This window comes from Heterodontus francisci, unplaced genomic scaffold (genome assembly GCF_036365525.1).
Source record: "Heterodontus francisci isolate sHetFra1 unplaced genomic scaffold, sHetFra1.hap1 HAP1_SCAFFOLD_86, whole genome shotgun sequence".
In the NCBI taxonomy this organism is placed as follows: domain Eukaryota; kingdom Metazoa; phylum Chordata; class Chondrichthyes; order Heterodontiformes; family Heterodontidae; genus Heterodontus; species Heterodontus francisci.
The window spans coordinates 3,990,312-4,008,975 of NW_027141093.1; the positions used below are offsets into that span (position 1 = coordinate 3,990,312).

General features: G+C 46.4%; 2 non-coding genes across 2 annotated transcripts; one reads left to right on the forward strand and one right to left on the reverse strand.

The window, feature by feature from the left end:
• Positions 1-2,406: 2,406 nt before the first annotated feature.
• On the reverse strand, positions 2,407-2,495 carry trnap-ugg (transfer RNA proline (anticodon UGG)). The gene is given in 2 exon segments: positions 2,407-2,442; positions 2,460-2,495. It is a non-coding gene; the product is annotated as a tRNA-Pro (tRNA).
• Positions 2,496-6,956: 4,461 nt separating this feature from the next.
• Positions 6,957-7,047, forward strand: trnar-ucu (transfer RNA arginine (anticodon UCU)). Its single transcript is given in 2 exon segments — positions 6,957-6,993; positions 7,012-7,047. It is a non-coding gene; the product is annotated as a tRNA-Arg (tRNA).
• The last annotated feature ends 11,617 nt before the right edge of the window (positions 7,048-18,664 follow it).

Below are 18,664 nucleotides of genomic sequence, written 5' to 3' on the forward strand. Positions count from 1 at the left end.
ACGATCTATATTGGCCTGTAATCTAAGGCTTTCCTCCTCACTATTTACGACACCACCAATTTTCGTGTCATGTGTGAGAAAGGGTTTGATTCTATCCCTATCAGTATCCGTTACATGCATGTGTTTTTAATCTGCACCCCCTCTATTTTATTCTCTGTACTTGTCAGCCTCTTGTAGGTGAGTCTGTGTTTTGCTCTTTATCTCTCAGTCTTCGAAGTATGAGCCTGGGTTTGTACCTAATTTTCTTTGTACCTTGCAGGATGGATATTGAAGAGAGGTTTTTACACATTAACTGCCAAATCCTGATAAGTGATTTTTGGGTTTCACACAGTATCTGTCAGTTTCTTGTCTTGGACTGTTGGTTTTACTCTGTCCCTGGCATTTGCTGGTTTGTTAGTGTGGGGTTTACACTGTACCTGTCAGTTTCTCATATGTGAGTGTTGGTTTCACTTTGTATAGAATCATAGATCACAGAATACTTACAGCACAAAAGGAGGGATTCAGCTCATCGTACTTGTGCTGCCTCTCTGCACAAGCAACTCAGCTCATGCCACATCCTCATGTATTCCATGAAAAGCTGATTTTTTTTCCCTTCAGATAATTATCATATATCCTTTTGAAAGTTATGGTTGAATCTTCCTCCATCACACTCTCAGGCAGTACATATCAGATCTTAACCATTTGCTGCATAAAAAAGGTTTTTCCTCATGTTGCCTTTGGTTCTTTTCCCATTCACCTTAAATCGGTGTCCTCTGCTTACTCAGCCATGAGTAATATTTCCCATTGCTTTCTCAGCACTGATGGATTGTGAGGTGGGAGACAGCCAGAAGTCCCACTGAGCCGCACTGACTCCCAGCTGAAAAAGAAATGAGATAAAGTTCAATCTTTCACAGCGAGATGCTGCAGAGAGTTAAGAGTCCCGAATGAAAGAGAGTGTTTCTCATACTGTTGTTGAATTTCATTTCAAACACTCCTTGTACTCTCTGCTAATGAAGCCTAAAAAATGGAAAAACTAAATGGCGCTCAAACTCACAACCCTGAGATTGAAAGCCCCATGATCGACAGACTGAACTGAATATGTCACTTCTACTGTACCTCTGTTTGGATGGATGCAACTGTATGCTCCAATGCAAGGGCAGCTTTCAAATCCTCCCATGGGTCCACACGTCAGACTAAGTTCCATGTTGTAAACTCAAGCAAAGGAAATCTGCTCACTTCCAAAACTATCAGCAAATTGAAGCTGATTACGATCAACATCGTCAGAGGTCAGAACTACCTGGTGAAAGAAGACTCCCTGAAGAAGGATCCACAATTATTCAAAGGCATCGGCAAAGTGAAAAACAAGAAAATCGATGAGTCAATCCAAGCTAAACAGAAACACTGAAGAATTCCATTCCAGACCAGAACACAATTACAGGCATTTTTGTATTCAAAGCTGGGCATTAGTATTTAATAGTTGATATATAATTTTGAATATATTTGAATTTCTTTATTCATTTGGCACTGCTGAACATGAAGCAGTCTTCAATCATTTAATTTTTTTTTGTAAAATCTGACTTACCAGATTAAAATATTAGATCAAGGGAGAAATTTCAAAGATTACTGGACCAGTAATCCAGAGGCCTGGACTCAAAATCCAGTGACAGCCAGGACGTCAAAGCGGGAAACACTCCGCACTAGTCTGCAGTGAGCGATTCCATCGAAGGTAGAGCACAATCTCTTTAATATAAGAATGTATATTTTATACTAATTAATCACTCAAGACCTTCCTGGTCTCTGCATCTCAGCTGCTCTCTGGATAAACTTGCAGAAAGTATTTCAACCTGTAAAGCAGGAGTCTAGGGAATGTATAATGATATTTTCTAGCCTTCGGGCAATATTTTAATCAATACAGTGTGGGACAATCTGACTGGGCACAACTCCATGACTTTCTCTTTAACTAGTGACCTCACAATCACTAACTTCTATGGTAACAATCTTCAGCTCAGCACCTCCGGTACGTAGCTCTAATCTTAATGCACATTTAAACAACCTTTCAAGTCCAGTTACAGTTTTTGTTGCCTTACCTGCACTAGCTTAAAAAGTGAAAAACGGAAGCAAGTTTAACTGAACATTCTGGTGGTCAGTTCGGGCACGGGAAAAAAATGAAAGGACTCGGACCAGGTCGGATGTGGTGCTGTCAGGCTTGGGTCGGGTTTCATTTGCTGACCCGAGCAGGCCTTTAGTTACTGTTGCAACCTTATATTTCCACTTGACAATCTGAAAATTTTGTTCATTTCAATTTTGTCGACACGCTCTTTGAATCCAGTTCCCCGGTCCTCAAGCAGGCTCAGTTTGGAAATCGATTCCGCTTTCTGGAAGGCTGAAAGCAATCGATGACCTTAAACTAAAAATGGCAACAGAGAAGGGCTCGTCTGGGATTTGAACCCAGGACCTCTCACATAATAATCACTTATATACCCAAAGCGAGAATCATACCCCTAGATCAACGAGCCACCGTTGGCATGGTTTTTATTCGCTCCTGTGGAATTTCACTGGCACCCACAGCCGATCATGCATTTTTTTCAGATCAAAACAATATCCTACAAAGCTGAAATAAAAACAGAAAGTGCTGGAAATACTCAGCACCTCTGACAGCATCTGTGGAGAGAGAAACAGAGTTAACATTTCAGGGTTTTCACCTTTTGTTTGAGCCATCTTTTCAGACTGCTTCTGTCCATCCAATCTCACTTTTTACTCTATCCACATTCTAAGGGTGGTGCAGTGGTGAGCACTGCAGCTTCACAACTTCAATGACCCCAATTCAGTTCTGTATACTGCCTGTGTGGAGTTTGCAAGTTGTTTATGTGGGCTTCCACAAGGTACTCTGGTTTCCTCCCACAACGAAAGACTTGTGGGTTGATAGATAAATTGACTGTTGTAAATTGGCCCCAGGGAAGGCGATAGGAGAAATGTGGGGATGTGGTAGGGAATTCTGGGTTAACATAGGATTAGTATAAATGGGTGGTTGCTGGTCAGTGCAGACTCAGTGGGCCAAAGGGCCTATATCAGTGCTGTATATCTCGATAACCATTCTCTCAGCAAATGCATTTTTCATGAAGTCCTCATTTCTTTTATCAATGACAATTTTATATTTCTGGCCCTTGCTTCATACGATACCACAAGTGGAATCATGTTTCCATCAACCCGATCAAACCCCTTCACTATTTTCTCATATTGCAATGTTTCTTTAACCCTGACAGACTGTGGAGTTTCTGCTGCTTGATTGCAGTTCTTGCTTCCCGCCAGTAGATGTCACCTCACTCCAATATCGTGAAGTTTACAAATGTGAGAGAGACACAACAGGAAATAATTGTTGACATTATAGTGAATGTGTGGGATTTAGAAATACTAGGAGTGGAGACGAGTTATTATTGAATTTGTCAAACCAAACATATGTTATAATGTTGTGTTAAATCTGTCACTCTGTTGTCTTGATTCTGAGAGTGGCATAGACTCATCGAGTCATTGGGTCATTTGTGGTATAGAAGGAGGCCATTCGCCCCATCAAGTACAGGACAGCTCTCCATGGAGCGATCCAGTCAGTCCCACTCGTCTGCTCGATCTCCCTAGCCCTGTAAATTTATTTCCTTCAAATGCCCATCGAAATTCCTTTTGTAACCAACGATTGTCTCCACTTCCTCCGCCCTCGGGGGCAGCGAGTTACAGATCATTACCAATCACTGTGTAAAAAAGCTCTTCCGCACATTCCCCCTGCGTCTCTTGTCCAAAACCTTCAATCTGAATCCCCTAGTCCTTGTACCAATCGTTAATGGGAACAATTTTTCCTTGCCAACTTATCTAAAACTGTCATAGCCTTCGACACCTCTATCCATTCTCCCCTCAATCTCCTTTGAGACAGCCAGAAAAATCCCTGTTTTTCTAACCTAACCTTGAAAGTAATACCCTCCATCCCTGGAACTATTCTGGTAAATCTCCTCTGCACCCTCTCAAGAATCCGCACATCCTTTCTAAAGATTGGTGAGCAGATCTGGATGCAACACTCTAATTGGGGCCTAACCAGTGTTCAGCATAACAACCCTGCTTTTGTACTCAATGTCTCTATTTATAAAGCCCAAGATCCCACATGCTTTGCTAACTATTCTCGCAATATGTCTTGCCAACTTCAAAGAATGATGGACATGTACTCCAGGTCCCTCTATTCCAGCACACTCTTCAGAACTGTAGCATTGAGTATATATTGCCTCTCCCTATTTCTTCTGCTAAAATGCATCACCTCACACTTGTCACTATTAAATTCCATCTGCCACCTGTCTGCCCATCCTACTAGCCGATAACTATCCTGTTTCAGGCAGTTCATATCATCCTCACTGTTTGCCACTCCTCCAAGTTTGGTGTCATCGGCATATTTTGAGATTCTACTCGATATTCCAAGATCCAAGTCATTAATCTGTAGCAAAAAAAAGCAATGGTTCTCGCACTGACCCTTGGGGAACACCACTGTCGACTATCCTCCGGTCTGACCAAGAACCATTTCATATGACTCGCTGTTTTCTGTCCTTAAACCAATTTCCTATCCAAATGGACACTGACCCTCCTAATCCATGAACCTCAATTTTGTTAACCACCCTTTTATGTGGTACTTTATAAAATGCTTTTGTAAAATCCATATAAACAACATCCACTGCATTCCCTTCATCAACTTTCTCAGATAGTTTATCAAAAAATGCAGTTAGATTCATCAAGCATGAACTTCCATTTATAAATCCATGCCCACTCTCCTTAATTAACTCAAACCTCTCCAAATGACTTGATTTTTTCCCTGACCTGTTGGTCTTGTGCTTATAGAAAGCTCACCACAGAGCATGTATTTGGCAATGTGACTGTCATTCATTTGGCCCAGTCAACAGAGCCGCCTCTGACTCAAAAGGGCAAACATGCTGCGGATCCCTGCACGCTGGTGTACTTCCTCATTCGGCACTCTGTCCTGCCAGGAGATGTCCAATATCCATCTGAGGCAGTGGAGGTGGAAGCTGTTCAGCTGCTTTTCTTGGCTTGTATCAGTTGTTGATGCTTCTCTACTATAAAGGAGGGTGCTGAGAACACAAGCCTGGTACACATGGAGTTTTGTATTTTCGGTCAGTTTGCTGTCGGTTCGCACCCGTCTTCTCAACTTTGACATGACAGCTGCAGCATTGGCAATCCTGGTGCTGATTTCAGCATCAAGGGACAGATTGCTGGTGATTGTTGATCCAAGGTATGTGAACTGTTGACAACCTCCAAAGTGAGGTTGTCAATGTTGATGGAAAGTGGAGTCTCTACGTCCAAGTCTCTACGTCCAAGTGGAGTCTTGCCAAGATGAACAGCTTGTCGTCAGCTCTGGTATACAGGTGAACACCCCCATCTGTGTACAATAGCAGCATGGAGAAGAATACACCAATTATAAAGGATGTGATAACTAGACAGTTAGAAAATAATGATATGATTGGGCAGAGTCAACATAGATTTATGAAAAGGAAAACAGGCTTGAAAAAACCCGTTGAGTTTTTTGAGGATGCTACCTGTAGAACAGATAAAGGAGAACCAGTGGATGCTTTGGTAATGTCCCACACAGGAGGTGAGTAAACAAAATTAGAGCACATAGGATTGGGATAATATACTGGTGTGGATTGAAAATTGGTTAACAGACCGAAAACAGAGAGCAGGAATAACGGGTCCTCCTCAGGATGGCAGGCTGTTACTATTGGGGTACTGCAAGGATCAGTGTTGGAGCCACAGCTGTTAACAACCGAAATAAATGATTTGGATGTGGGGATTAAATGTAATATTTCCAAGTTTGCAGATGACATAAAGCTAGGTGAAGTATGAGCTGTGAGAAGGATGCAGAGAGGCTTCCAGGGAACCTGGAGAGGCTAAGTGAATGGGAAAGAACATGGCAGATGGAATATAATGTGAATAAGTGTGAAGTTCTCCACTTTGGTGGAATAAACAGAAAGACAGAGTATTTCTTAAATGGTGAGAGGTTGGGAAGTGTTGATGCCCAAAGGGACCTGAGTGTCCTTGTTCATGAGACACTAAAAGCTCTTGTGCAGGTGCAGCAATCAATTAGGAAGGCAAATGGTATGTTGGCCTTCACACGAGGGGTCTTGAGTACGGGAGTAAAGATGTCTTGTTGCAATTGTATAGAGCCTTGGTGAAACCGCGCTGGAGTATTGTGTATAGTTTGGTCTCCTCATCTAAGGAAGGATATACTTGCCATAGAGGGAGTGAAACAGAGGGTCACCAGACTAATCCCAGGGATGGTGGGACTGAAACTGGGCCTGTATTCCTTAAAGTTTCGAAGAATGAGAGGTGATCTCATTGAAACTGATAAAATTCTTACAGGGTGTGACAGTGTGGATGTAGATAGGATATTTGCCCTGGTTGGTGAGTCTAAAATCAGGGGACCAAGTCTCAGAATAAGGAGTAGGCCATTTAAAACTGAGATAGGGCTGAATTTCTACACTCAGACGGTGGTGAATCACTGGAATTCTCTACCCCAGAGAGCTGTGGCAGTTCAATCATTGAGCATGTCCAAGACAGAAATTGTTAGAAATCTTGATACTCAGGACATCAAGGGATATGGGGATAGCACGGGAAAGGGGCAGATAGAGGTAGATGATCAGCCATGATCGAATTGAATGGCAGAACAAGCTCGACGGGCTGAATGGCCTACTCCGATGTTCCTCTGTTCCTAAGAGAGTTGGCGCCAGCGCGCAGCCCTGCTTTACCCCACTGCTGATCTTGAAAGTGTCTGATGTTGCTCCATTGTAACTGATGGAACTGTGCATGTTCTCGTGGAAAGAAGAGATGATGCCCAAGAGTTCAGGAGGGCAGCCGAGTTTCCATCGCAGTTTGAAGAGTCCGTCTCTGCTGACAAGATCAAAGGCCTTGGTGATGTCATGCATAATAAGTGCGGCTCTGTGGCGCAATGGATAGCGTGTTGGACTTCTAAATAATGATAAAGAAAGCATTCAAAGGTTGTGGGTTCAGATCCCACCAGGGTCAGATTTTGGACCAGAGACAGAAGAGCACAACGAAACAGAGAGTTCACAAGTGTGTCAAAAGCACCGACTCAGAGACCGAGAAAGAAAGGAGCACAGCAGGAGCAGAGCAGGGGTAAAAAAATCAAGGAGTGACATCACAATGGAGAGTGAGAGCAGGGAAACAGAGAGCCGCTGGGGTGAGTTTCCAGGATTTGGTTCTTGCTTCGGTGCAGTGGAAGGAGCTGTTTGGTGAGGATCTGGTAAGCTGTGACATCACAGGCAAGCAGGTAGTTGATTGGTTTGGAAAAAGCTGCATGTTTGATGAGTATCTGGTAAGTGATTAAGGTCCATTTTAGTCCTAATGTTTAAAATAGTAAACAAACTAGTAGTAAGCTTAATAAAATATACAATAAAATAAACAATTGAATAAAATAATTAAGTAGTTAATTGAAACACGTTAAGGATGACAGGACAGGTGATGTGTCACAGCTGCAGCATGTGGGAGCTCCTGGATGCCAGTGTGATCCAGAGCAAACACATCTGCAGCAAGTGTAGTATCTGTTCTTATCAGTGCTTATTTGATTGAGAAGAGACCATGATCATTGCCTTTTGATCCTGGGGGAACTTTGAGTAAAATGGCTATAACCAATTTTCGCGTTTCGGGCCAGGGAGTGCGCAACACTGTTCGGGTGGTCGTGAAGGACAAGGAAGGAGATGTACCTGTCGATCGCACCTTCTTCATCAAGAAAATTCTCTTCGACTGCTGCGGATTTCAAGCGACGGACGTCTTCTGCCTGCAGGAATTACCCGGCAGTGGATACTTCGACGTGACGTTCCGGAACGTGGCGGGATGCATCAAGTTTCTGAAGGCGTTCAAGGAGAAAGGGGACCGGGCGCCACTGTCGATCCTCACAGCGGAGCCGCTCTTCACGCTTCCGTCACAACGGGACCGGGTGGTGACGATTCACCTCTACAACCCCCATGTTCCGGTGGTGGATGTACTCACCTTTCTCGCCAGGTACGTCGAGGTGGCCGGCAGCAGCACTGATGTCAAGGACCCCTTTGGGATCTGGACCAGCAAGCGGCAGGTCAAGGTGACCTTGAAGGTAGATCCCAGTGGAGCCATCATCCACCCTCCCTCCAGCTTCGCTATCGGGGGAAGTCGAGGCTTCTTGGTCTACGCTGGGCAGCCCAGAGTTTGCCGCACCTGTGGCAAATCTGGTCACATGGCAGCCAACTGCAGCACGGTTGTTTGCAAGAACTGCAAGGAGGAAGGCCATCAGACCAAGGACTGTAAGCAGACTAAGTGTTGCAACTTGTGCGGTGCGGCAGGCCATCTCTACAAGATCTGCCCCAAACGTTGCCTCAGCTATGCTCAGGCGGCAAGGTCCAAGGAAAGGCCGGGAGAAGGTTCGACGAAGGCGTCCGCTGTTCGAAAGGAGACCAGCAACCTTCTCCGCAGCGAGGAACTTCAACTTGAGAAGGAAGGGAAGGCAGCTGAAACCAACGACCCAGCACCTACCCAGCGCCCGGAAACCCCTCCTCCACAGACAGAATCAATGGAGGAGGAGGCAGCAGATGGACAAACAGGTCAGTGGCAAGTGGTCCAGAGGAAAACCACAAAGAAAAAACATCCCAAAGCCACCACCCAAACCAGTGGCAAGAGGAGGCTCTCTTCTGAATCAGACTGCAACAACTCCTCTTCACTGGACGGGGAAATGCTGGAGCGACAGCCCCTTCAAAAGAGGCGGCAGAACTCCGAGATGGATGATGGAGCATCTCAGCCCCCGGGCACTGGAAGCTGTGATGGGCCCGGCGTGCCCCAACCCCAATGCCCCACACGTAACGACGTGGCCAACGCATCTCAGCTCCGGGACACCGGGAGCAAAGACACGTCTGGCGCACCTGAGCTCCTGGAGACCGGGAGCTGTGATGTTTTCGAGGAGGAACAGATGGAAGCAGCTGAGGACAATCCAATCCTCTCTGCCTACAAGACCCCCCCCCCCCCCGATGTCACCCTCGCGGCACAAACCCTGCATGAAAAATCAGGAGTGGTTTCTGAGCCCATCCAACGTGAAACTGCTTGCGCATACGATGGGTATGCAGGAACATCCCGAAGGGGAAGGACTGGGACTAGCGAGGACAAACGGTATGGGAAGCAACAACTAATTTTTAGTAAAAAATGGGTGTAAGAATTGCTTCCATTAATGTGCGTAGCATTAAATCTACTACGCGATGTGTTTCAACCTTGGATTACCTTGCCAAGGTCAAAGCTGACCTACTGTTTCTGCAGGAGTGTGGAATACCACACCTAAGCACCTACAGGCCCTGGTCGCGATGGTGGTCCCACGGGCCATCGATCTGGTCGGGGGGTAATGACTGCCGTTCCTCCGGCCTGGGTATTCTGCTGCGGGGAGGTAACTTCACCATCTCCGAAGTTAAGGAGTTGGTGGGCGGCCGCCTCCTCGTAGCAGACGTGATGTACAACAACGCTCCACTCCGGTTGATCAACGTGTACGCCCCGGTACAACGCAGCGAGCGGCTGACCGTCTTCCAGCAGCTCCCACTGCTGCTGGCGACGTCCAGGCCGGTCATCCTAGGCGGTGACTTCAACTGCATCATCGATGCGGCTGGACGATCCGGCAGTGACGACAGCAAACTGGACGCTACGTCCAGATTCCTAATAGAAACAGTTAAAGATGCCAAACTACACGACGTCTTCAGCAAACCTGCAGACGGAGCGCAGCGCAGATACACATGGTCAAGATCGGACGGGTCTGCCCGTTCCAGGATTGACTTCCTGTTTGTGTCCCGTGCTGTCACGGTCGGATCCACCGACGTCAAGCCGGTGTTCTTCTCCGACCACTGCCTCTTACTGGCCGACTGTCACTTACAGGACGACCAGCGGGTTGGCAGAGGGACGTGGAAGCTCAATGCGACACTGCTGACCCCAGAGAACGTTGAGGAACTCAAAAGAGATTACAATGGTTGGAGGACCGTGAAACCCCTCTTTGAGTCACCAGTTCACTGGTGGGAAGCGATTAAGGAGAACATCAAGAGGTTCTTCATCCACAAAGGTGTTCAGAAGGCGAGAGAGAGACAGAGGGAAGTGTCCCAATTCCAGAAAATTATGCAAAATCTACTCCGGTTGCAGTCAATGGGGGTCGAGGTCAAGGAGGACCTCCAAGAGGTGAAGAGCCAGCAGGCCTCGTTCTTTGCCAAGGAGGCCTCCAAGATCATCTTCCGGTCCAGAGTCCGCTCCATCGAGCAGGATGAGACGTGCTCGCGTTACTTCTTCCAAAAGGTACACAGAGAGAGCTCTGTTATCAGCAGCCTGAAGGAAGAAGATGGCTCGGTAACGTCTTCGCAGTCCGACATACTATGGATCAGCAAATCCTTTTATGCTGGGCTGTATGACGCGAAGCCCACAGACAGCAGAGCCTCCCAGTCCTTCCTGTCATCTATCACAGAGGTCTTAGATGACAGCAGGAGGGAGAGACTGGACAAGCCGCTAACTCTGGACGAGCTGACAAAGGCCGTCGAGTCTTTCGAGACGAGTAAAACTCCCGGGAGCGACGGCTTACCGGTCGAGTTGTACTCGGCCCTGTGGGACTGGGTCGGCCCGGACCTGCTGGAAGTATACGAGAGTATGCTCCTGGCCGGCAGCATGTCAGAATCCATGCGAAAAGGCATCATCACCCTCATTTACAAGCAGAAGGGGGAGAGGGCAGAAATCAGAAATTGGCGGCCCATCTCACTGCTTAATGTTGATTACAAGATTCTGTCCAAAGTCATAGCCAGTCGAGTCAAGTCTGCTCTGGAGTTGGTGATTCACCCCGATAAGACCTGTACTGTACCCGGCAGGAAGATCTCTGATAGTCTCGCGCTACTCAGGGATACGATCGCCTACGTACGGGACAGGAGGGTGGACACCTGCCTCATCAGCCTGGACCAGGAGAAGGCTTTTGACAGGATATCGCACACCTACATGATGGACGTGCTTTCCAAAATGGGGTTTGGGGAGGGAATCTGCAATTGGATCCAACTGCTCTACACAAACATCAGTCGCGCAGTCTCAATCAACGGGTGGGAATCTGAAAGTTTCCCGATCAAATCTGGAGTCAGACAGGGCTGCCCTCTGTCCCCGGTCTTGTTTGTTTGCTGTATTGAACCCTTTGCTGAGTATATTAGGAAGGATGCGAGCATAAGACGGGTGACAATCCCAGGCAGCGGAGGCACTCAGGTCAAAACCTCCCTGTACATGGATGACGTCGCCGTTTTCTGCTCGGATCCGCTGTCCGTGCGCAGACTGATGAGCATCTGCGACCAGTTCGAACTGGCCTCGGGAGCCAAAGTTAACCACGGCAAGAGCGAGGCCATGTTCTTTGGCAACTGGACTGACCGATCCTTTGTCCCCTTCACCGTCAGGTCAGACTACGTGAAGGTGCTGGGAATATGGTTCGGAAGGGCCGGGGCGTGCACCAAAACATGGGAGGAGCGAGTAGCCAAGGTACGACAAAAGTTGGGCATGTGGGGGCAGCGATCTCTCTCCATTGTGGGTATGAACCTGGTCATCGGGTGCGAGGCGCTCATGTTGTTGCTCTACGTGGCGCAGGTCTGGCCCACACCCCACTTCTGCGCCGTGGCTGTCACCCGAGCCATTTTCCGCTTCGTCTGGGGATCTAAAATGGACCAGGTCCGGAGGGACACGATGTTCAAATCTCTGGACATGGGCGGGAAAAATGTACCCAACGTGGCCCTCATCCTGATGACCACCTTCGTGTGCAGCTGCATCAAGCTATGTGTAGATCCCCAGTACGCAAACTCCAAGTGTCACTACGTGCTGAGGTTCTATTTGTCCCCGGTGTTGCGAAGGATGGGCCTGGTCACATTGCCGCGGAACGCTCCATGCAGTTGGGCGGTGCCGTCCCACCTATCCTTCGTGGAGCAGTTTCTGCGGGAAAACACCTTTGACCACCGGTCCATCAGGCAGTGGTCTGCACGGAATGTCCTCAAGGCCCTACGGGAAAACGAAACGGTGGATCCTGTCGGATGGTTCCCCGAGCAGACCGTCAAAGTCATTTGGCGGAATGCCTCATCACCAGAACTTTCAAACAAGCACCAAGACGCAGCTTGGCTGGTGGTGAGAAGGGCCCTCCCCGTCAGATCCTTCATGCACACCCGAAGTCTCGCCCCCTCCGCACAGTGCCCCCGCATTGGCTGTGGTGGGGAAGAGACGGTCGCCCACCTCCTCCTGGAATGTGCCTTTGCAAAGCAGCTGTGGAAAGAGATGCAGTGGTTTTTGTCAAGGTTCATCCCAAGCAGCTCTGTAACACAGGAGTCTGTGCTCTACGGGCTGTTCCCAGGGACGCACACCGAGACAAACATCAACTGCTGCTGGAGGACTATCAATTCGGTGAAAGACGCCCTTTGGTCTGCCCGAAACTTGCTGGTCTTCCAGCGCAAAGAGTTGTCCACCACCGAATGTTGCAGACTGGCACATTCCAAGGTCCAGGACTACGTGCTGAGGGACGCACTAAAGCTTGGGGCAGCCGCAGCAAAGGCTCAATGGGGAAAGACCACAGTGTAATGTTCCCCCACCAAGCTGGACTGAGGGGCTGGATCCATGGGAAACCCCTCGAACTGTATCGTTAATATTCTCAATTGCTGTAATTGTAAAACTGCAATTGACATGACAATTGTGAAACGGAAGGGTTGGGAAGAAACTCATGACAGTATTGAAGGAAACTGATCTCCCTTGAAATGTTTGTATTTTTGATGCTGTTTTAAACTGTTTGGCAATGTAATTGTTACAGGTTTTTATGAATAAAGTATATTTTGGAAATAAAAAAAAAGTTTGCGGCTCAAAGAGTGAGAAAAAAGGAATGTAGTGGTAGTAGGGGACAGTATAATCAGGTGGATTGACTCTGTTCTCTGCAGCAAAGAGCAAGAGTCCAGACGGCTGTGTTGCCTGCCGGTGCCAGGATTCAGGACTTCTGCTCAGGGCTGGAGAGAAACATACAATGGGAGGGGGAGGATCCAGTCGTCGTGGTCCATGTCGGTACCAATGACATGGGCAGGACAAGGTTAGAGGTTCTGCAAAATCAGTATGAGGAACTAGGCAGCAAATTAAGTAGCAGAACCTCAAAGTTAATCATCTCTGGATTATTACCTGAGCCATGTGCAAATTGGCATAGGACAAATAAGATTAGAGAAATTAATGCGTGGCTCAAAGACTGGTGTGGTAGTAGTGGGTTCTGGTTCGTGGGACATTGGCACCAGTACTGGGGAAAGTGGTGGCTGTACCGTTGGGACGGTCTACACCTGAACCGTGCTGGTGCCGGTGTTCTAGCGAGCCACATAACGAGGTAAGTAGAGACAGTTTTCAACTGAATAGTGGGGGCAAGGGATCAAATTTGGGAAGATATGGTGAATCAAGGAGGAGAGACAAGGCAAGAGAGAAAGGTATAAATATGGGAAATGATAAACAGACTGTGACAGGAAGGGACAGAGCAGACAAATCTAAGAGTAAATCAACAGATAAGGCTAGAGGTTACAAAAATAATAAAAGGACAAAACTAAATGCTCTGTATCTGAATGCATGGAGCATTCGAAACAAAACAGATGAACTGAGAGCACAAATAGAATAAATAAGTACGATCTGATAGTCATTACAGAGATCTGGCTGCAGGGCGACATCGATTGGGATGTGAATATTGGAGGTTACATGGCATTTAGGAAGGACAGGAAGCTTGGAAAAGGTGGTGGGGTAGCTCTGTTAATTAATGATGGTATTAGCGCAATAGAGAGGGATGACCTAAGTTCAGGAGATCACGATGGAGAAGCAGTTTGAGTTGAGATGAGAAATAATACAGGCAAGAAGTCACTTGTGGGAGTGGTGTCCAGGCCACCTAACATTAACCACACTGCAGGATGGGGTATAAAAAAAGAAATAATGGCAGCTTGTCAGAAAGGTACAGCAATAATTATGGTGGATTTTGATATCCATATAGACTGGAGAATTCTGATGGGCAGAGGTAGCCTAGATGAGGAGCCCACAGAATGTTTTTGGGATAATTTCTTGGAAAAATAAGTTCTGGAGCCAACCTGAGAGCAGGCTATACTAGACTTGGCATTGTGCAATGAGATAGGATTAATTAATGACCTCATAGTTAAGGTGCCCCTAGGTAGTAGCGATCATAATATGATTGAATTTTACATTCAGTTTGAGGGAGAGAAGAGTGGGTCCCAGACTCGTATTTTAAACTTAAATAAGGGCAATTATAAGGGCATGAAAGCAGAGCTAGCTAAAGTGAACTGGCAAATTAGGTTAAGGGATAAGTCAATAGAGATGCAGTGGCAGACATTTAAGGACAATTTCAGAATACACAGAATAGATACATTTCAACGAGAAAGAAAAATTCCAAAGATGGGACTCACCATCCATATTTAATGAAAACAGTTAAAGATACTATCAAACTTAAAGTAAAAGCCTATAATTGTGCAAAGGTGGGAGGCAGGTCAGAAAATTGGACAGAATATAAAAAAACAGCAAAGAATTACTAAAAGATTGATAAGGAAGGTAAAATTAGAGTACGAGAGAAAGCTAGCAAGAAATATAAAGACAACTAGTAAGAGTTTGGATAGATATTTTAAAAAGAAAAGAGTTAACAAAGTGAGTGTTGGTCCTCTGGAAAGTGTGTCTGGGGAATTAATAATGGATAATTAAGAGATGGCAGATGAATTGAACAGATACTTTGGATTGGTCTTCACTATTGAGGATACAAATAACATCCCAGTATTAGCTGTAAGTCAGGAAATGGAAGGGAGGGAGGAACTCAAGAAAATTACAATCACCAGGGAAGCGGGACTAAACAAATTGTTGGAGCTGCGGGCTGACAAGTCGCCAGGTCCTGAAGTGGCTCGTGAGATAGTTGATGCGCTGGTTTCAATTTTCCAAAATTCCCTCGCTTCGGGAAGGTTCTGTTAGATTGGAAAGTAGCGAATGTAATTCATTTATTCAAAAAGGGAGGGAGACAGAAAGCAGGAAACGACAGGCCGGTTAGCTTAGCATCTGTCTTAGGGAAAATGTTAGGAGCGATTACTGAAGATGTTATAGCAGGGCATTTAGAAAACATTAAGGTAACCAGGCAGAGTCAACATGGTCTTGTGAAAGGGAAATCATGTTTAACCAATTTATTGGAGTTCTTTGAGGGAGTTACATGTGCTGTGGATAAAGGGGAACCGGTGGATGTATTGTACTTCGATTTCCAGAAGGATAAGGTGACATATCAAAGGTTATTGCAGAAAATAAAAGCTCATGGTGTCAGGGGTAACATATTGGCATGGATAGAAGATTGGCTAGCGAACAGGAAACAGAGAGTCAGCGTAAATGGGTCATTTTCTGGTTGGCAAGAAGTAACGAGTGGTCCACAGGGATCTGTGCTGGGGCCTCAACCTTCTACAATTCTCGAAATGACTTTGATGAAGGGACCAAAAGTATGGTTGCTAAATTTGCTGATGACAAAGATAGGTCGGAATGTAGGTTGTGAAGAGGACATAAGGGGGCTACAAAGGGATATAGATAGGTTAAGTGACTGGGCAAAGACCTGGCAAATGGAGTATAATGTGGGAAAGTGGGAAATTGTCCACTTTGGCAGGAAGAATAAAAAAGCATATTATCTAAATGGTGAGAGATTGCAGAGATCTGAGATGCAGAGGGATCTGGGTGTCCTAGTGCACGAATCGCAAAAGGTTAGTCTGCAGGTACAGCACGTAATTAGGAAAGCTAATAGAATGTTCTCATTTATCGCCAGGGGAATTGAATACAATAGTAGGGAGGTTATGCTTCAGCTATATCGGGCATTGGTGAGACCTCCTCTGCAATACTGAGTACAGTACTGGTCTCCTTATTTATGGAAGGATGTAAATACATTGGAGGTAGTACAGAGAAGGTTTACTAGACTAATACATGGAATGGGTGGGCTGTCTTATGAGGAAAGATTGGACAGGCTAGGTTCGTATCCACTAGAGTTTAGAAGAGAAAGAGGCGACATGATTGAAACATACAAGATCCTGAGGGGTTTTGACAGGGTGGATGTGGAAAGGATGTTTCCCCTTGTGGGAGAATCTAGAGCTAGGGGTCACTGTTTAAAAATAAGGGGTCACCCATTTAAGACAGAGATGAGGAGCAATTTTCCCCCTCAGAGGGTCGTGAGACTTTGGAATTTTCTTCCTCAAAAGGCGGTGGAAGCAGAGTCTTTGAATATTTTTAAGGGAGAGATGGATGGATTCTTTATCTGCAAGGGGGTGAAAGGTTATCGGAGGTAGATGGAAATGTGGAGTAATCAGTTCAGCCATGAGCTTATTGAATGGTGAAGCAGGCTCGAAGGGACGAGTGGCCCACTCCTGCTCCTAATTCGTATGTTCATATGTAAAGACAATGTAGAGTGGTCTGTACTGTTCACAGTACTTCTCCTGCAACTGCCGAAGTGAGACAATCATGTCGACTGTCGATCTACCAGCTCTGAAGCTGCACTGAGACTCAGGATAGATGTGTGATGCCATGGTCTGCAATCTGGTCAGAGCAATGCGAGCAAAGACCTTCCCCACAATACTTAGCAAGGAGATGCCTTGCTAATTGCTGCAGTCACTGCGATTCCCCCTTATTGTTGTACAAGGTGACAATGTTTGCATCTCGCATGTTTTGAGGGGCAGATCTTTCCTTCCAACAGAGACACAGAAGTTCATGGAGATGCTGCAGTAGAGCCGCTTTTCCACTTTTGATGATTCCAGGTGGAATACCATCATTTCCCGGGGCTTTACACTGGCAAGATGGTCAATGGCTTTGTTGAGCTCCACTATGGTGGGGTCACCGTCCAGCTCCTCCATGACAGGGAAGTCTGGAATGGCACTGAGAGCCACTTCAATGACAATATTCTCCGTTATGTAGAGTTTAAGGTAATGCTCCACTCACCTTTCCATCTGCTTGTTAACAGATGATTCCACTTTGACACCGCACTGAGACCTTGAGCATTGTTTTCTGAAAGAGCCTGATCGAGGATGTTGAGGAACTCCTGGGTCCGTTCTGGATCAGTGGTTCGTCAAGTGTTGATCTGAGGACGACGTTCTTCTTGGATGGATGAAGCTTCCTTGGCTGAAGCCTGACCTTGTTACACACCAGGGAGTGCTCAGTGTCACAGTCAGCGCTGTGATAGCTGTGAGTGATGAGGACACTGCTGAGGGTGGTATGTCTGGTGATGATAAGGTCTAGCTGGTGCCAGTGGTGTGATCTCAGATGTCTCCAGGACACCCTGTGGCACAGCTTGACCTTGAAGTAGCTGTTCATCACACAGAATCCATGGTGACAGCATAGCTCCAGCAACCTCTGTCCATTTTCATTCATCTTGCCAATCCCCTGGTGCTCTATGCTCGTTGGCCAAGCTGTAGTCAGTACCCAAGCTTGTGTTGAAGTCTCCTAGAAGGTACAGTCCCTCAGTGCTGGGAATTCTACTGATGGCAGTATCAAGTGTCACATAGAATTGATCCTTGACATCTTGGGTGGAGGTGAGTGTTGGGACATAGATGCACATGAGATTAACTGGGCCCACGCTTGTTGACAAGTGAAGAGTAAGAAGTCTCTCTGAGCCTACTGTGGGTGGTTCACTCATCTCAAGTAGCGTGTTTTTTACTGTGAAACCCACTCCATGCTCACGAGTTGCCTCTTGGGCTTTCCCCTGCCAGAAGAAGGTGTAGTGTTTCTCTTTGAGGGATCCACTTTGAACGAGTCTAGTTTCTTGCAGCACAGCAATGTCCACATTGAGCCTTGTGAGTTATTTGTCCATCAAAGCTGTCTTGTGCGTGTCATCAACCTGCAGAAGGGTGTCAGTAAGGCCAGGACACATGGTCCTCACATTCCAGCTTGTGATGCGAAGGACTGGTGTCTTCTTTGTTGAGCTTGTTTTTCTTGGTGCATTGATTATCGATCCGCCTGTTGAGAGATGACTCTCTAAGCTCCAAGCACCCATTGAAGCAAGCAGGTTGTGGCAGGACAGCACCTAACTGACTGAGGGCTACCCAGCTTGGAGTGGATGGTAGCTATCCAATGAGATGCGATGATCTCTTCAACTGTCAGAAGTAACCCCTGGCGCTCATACTCTGCACCAATTGAGTGAGAGCTTATAATCGGGAACCGTTTCTTCCCGTGTTGTGCTAATGTTTCAGCACAAATAGTGTCCTCTACACGGCACGTTAGTACTGAACACAAAATGGCTCCTTTGGTCATGTGTTAATTATAAAATGGCTTTCTTGACCTTGTTAGTTATTACAATGGATACATTATAAAAACGGTCAAATTAAACTAAGATCGAACTACCCAAGCTTACCTGCATCCTCCAGTCCTCTGGCAACATTCCCATATTTAAGGAGGATTGAAAGATTGTGGTTCGAGTCTCTGATATTTCCACCCTTACTTCCCTCAGCAACCCAGGATGCAGCCCATTCAAACTGGTTGACTTTTCCACTGTGAGAGCTGCCAACCCTGTAATTGTCTCCACTTTATCTATTTTCATCCTGTCCAATTTCTTCACTTCCTCCTCCTTTACTGTGACATTTGCAGCATCCGCTTATTTTGTGATACT